Source organism: Lathyrus oleraceus, chromosome 4 (assembly GCF_024323335.1).
Source record: "Lathyrus oleraceus cultivar Zhongwan6 chromosome 4, CAAS_Psat_ZW6_1.0, whole genome shotgun sequence".
NCBI classification, from domain to species: Eukaryota; Viridiplantae; Streptophyta; class Magnoliopsida; order Fabales; family Fabaceae; genus Lathyrus; species Lathyrus oleraceus.
Genome location: NC_066582.1, coordinates 53,083,060 through 53,086,723, shown reverse-complemented (window position 1 = coordinate 53,086,723; position 3,664 = coordinate 53,083,060).

The window sequence follows — 3,664 nt, the reverse complement described above, 5'->3', positions numbered from 1 at the left end:
AAATAAGAAGTTTAGATAAGTTGAAGATTGTAATGTACGATACTTACATTATTTTCTTCCATGTGTTCAATTGCAACTCGGTACCCACGTAGATGATGACGAAGATTATTTTCGTAATGCATACCTCGTTTGCACCATCTTGCATTTACAAAAAAAAAGTATTAATCTTATGTATAATTTACTGTGAGAACAATAAAGTGCATTCAATAAAATTGAGTACGTTAATGCATACAAATATGATGGAACCTCGGTACTAACAAGGGCAAACAATGGTATACGTGTGAATGCTGATGCGTGCTTTTCGCAAGTATACGAACGCGTCAGAGTAATATAAAAGATTTTCGAATCCATAGAGACCAAGTGTCAAGCTATCGTTATCTGTTGTTATGGGGTTTATCAAAGGTAGTCAAAATAGGTGTTTTTCGTAGTGTGCAATGAAAAGTAAAGTATTTAAATAGATTTAATTAATAAAGACAGGGTCGAATGTAATTCACGTAATCAATTGATGATCCAAGTACTTGCTAATAGAACTACTTATGGGCAATGTTTCCTACTTTGAAAAGAACTAATTTAACAGGAACTGTCGCTTTCGCGTATTCAGAACCGAGTTGTACTCCTTAATCAAACCCTCTTATTGTCACTTATAAAAAGGCGCGCATTGCGTTAGAGTAGTAAACCTATTTTTAAGAAATATAGTATCTTAACTAAGTTGAAAAGTATTATAACCTGGACTTCTTAACCAAAAGAGGTTCTTACGAACCAGACTCTAAGCTTATAAACGCGTCCGAAAATAGTTTTAAAATCTCTTTTCTTCTTAATGTCAAAAACTCCTAATGAACTAAACAAAGCGCTTTCGATGTTTTTGAAATAGTTAAAAACAATTAAGTTTATAAAGACGTTGGACGGCTTTCGATCTTACCCAACGGAATTGAAGTGCGGGAAAACTTAATTTGAAAGTTAAAATAGCCCTTAAGTGTTTCTACGAACAATTGTACGGATTATCGGTTCAATTACGATCCTTACATTCTAACCTTTTAGATTTAGTTAGACATGGTAAAATAAAAGTGCATTAATTTAAATAAAAGTAGTGCGAGTGCGGAAAGTAAATAAAAGTAGTGCGAGTGCGGAAAGTAAATAATTTAAAGCGAGTGCGAGGAAATAAATAAAGTAAAAGCGAGTGTGAGGAAATAAATAAAGTAAAAGCGAGTGCGAGGAAATAAATAAAGTAAAAGCGAGTGCGGGAAATAAATAAAGTAAAAGCGAGTGCGGGAAATAAATAAAGTAAAAGCGAGTGCGGGAAATAAATAAAGTAAAGACAAGAAATAAAAACCTGCTCCAATCGGAGGGCTGAGTAAATTGCAATGCGGAAAAGAAAATGGCGGCAGGATTAACTTCCTTCCAAAGTGCTCCAAACTCGATTACAGACTCTATCACAGACTTGATGACACAATTGTGGTAACACTCCAATGCGAAGCGCTTACCACTATAAAATACTAAATATATGCCTAAGTGAAACAAAGTTGCTTCTGAGTTTGCCTCTGCTCTAAGTTTGGATGATTGTAAAAGTGAATTCGCGTTTCTATTTATAAGCAAGTAAAAAGATGGAAATGACTTGGATGCCCTTCAACTTGAAAATAGGAGGGAACCGTTTTTCCTCTTGTGGCGCCCGCCACAAGCACAATATGGGGCGCCTTAGTGGAAGTAGTGGGAAAACGTGGGAGTTGATGGAAGTTGAATTTGACACGTCATGGCTTGGCCTGTGGCGCCCGCCACTGGGTAGGCCATAAGCACAAAATGCTGAATTTTAGGGTTTTTAGCCCTTTTTCACTCCTTTTCTCGATCGGGGCTCCGATTAAAGTAAAAACCTGAAAACAAAGGAAAACACAGTAATAACACAACAAAATGACAATAAAACAACTAGAATGCATGTGAAATCGGAGTCGAAAATACGTAAATTTTAGTGTTATCAAATGCCCAGACACTGAGTAATACAACACAACCTCTTATGCTCTTCACTCCTTTCTAGGTTGCCTTACACATATGTCTATATAATGTTTTCAGACAAGCAGAACCCCAACTGTATGTGTTACTTTTTTCCAGATCTTCTACTAAAGGTAACTAAGATAAATGCAATAAATTGTGACTTTTATCTGGCATTAAGAATGTAGAAATTAGTAGTAAAATATAAACTTTTGCATGAAGAGTATTTTCTGCTGCCGTGGGGAAGAATTATTTTTTAAATGTGTTAATAGACCTTCTAATCAAACAATTTTCACAAAAGCCCCATTTTTATATGAAGTTGTCGGTTCTACGCCTAAATTCTCCATGTAAACATTGTTAGTTACATTAGTTGGGTCATTAACAGGTTTACCGTTAATTCGGAGACCGGGTAACATACTCACATCCTCCAGTGTAATAGTACATTCACCAGTTGGTAAATGAAAAGTATGTGTCTCGGGTCTCCATCTCTCTAACAATGCAACAACTAGTTTGGAGTCTACTTTTAAATTTGATATTTTTGCTACTTCAGCAAAACCGGCTTGTTATAAATATGGTACTATAACAACACTTTGTTGAATATGAGTATGGGAATGGACTCGGAACCTAGTGTCTTCCTGAAAGTTACAAAGTCGACACCAATTCTGATTTCCATCATCTAAAAGATCGAATTGAAAAAAAGTTACAAAGTTATGTTGAAGAAATTAGTTATCGCCATCCATTAATTAATGGAGACGATGATACCGTCTTTTACGTAATGACACCTATTGAGAATGACGAAGAAGTCATGTCAATGTTTCAGTGTCACATAACATTTTCTCAATTACCCACCATTGAGATATATGTTCGTCTACTTGAACATCTTGAAACATATCCGACGCAATCCATACAATCACACCAGTACGGAATGAGTCAAACCACTAACGATGAACCGACTCAAAATAATGAACCTTTCATACCGAATGAAGAGGTTGGCGAAGACAGTGAGGATGATCAAGAAGCGGTCTGATTTAAAGATCTATTTGGTGCTAGAAATGATGATGAAGATGAAGACCTCATCGACACACCTACTATAGCAGTAAGAGCTCAGCTGATTAGTTTGTATAACCCACCTGTTCACATGCAAAGTATAAGTTTGGATGATGCTGAACCGATCTCTGTTTTTGGAAGTTTCACACCAATCCACAATGCTGACGACATAGAGGAGGGCATGGAGTTTGAAAACAAGGAAGCGTGTGTTGTCACGTTGAAACAATGGCATATAAAATGTAGTTTAGATTATTCAATAACTAAATCTGACAATGTACGATACGTCATCAAATGTAAAAATTATGCATGCAAATTAAAATGCAGGGTTTCTTTGCGTAAGGGGAACTCAAAGTGGAAGATTGGTAAGTTTGGTGGGCCTTATACATGCACAACCACTTCTATGTCACAAGACCACATAAAACTCAATTCAGAAATGATTAGTAAGAGCATAATTGAGCTTGTTAATCGCAACGCTTCTCTTAAGGTGAAGGTGATCATCGCACATGTTGTAGAAAAATACAGGTACATAATATCGTACAAAAAGGCATGGATTGCAAAGTGTAAGGCAATTGAATCGATGTATGGAAATTGGGAGACATCTTACAACAATCTGCCGAAGTGGATACTAGTAATGAAA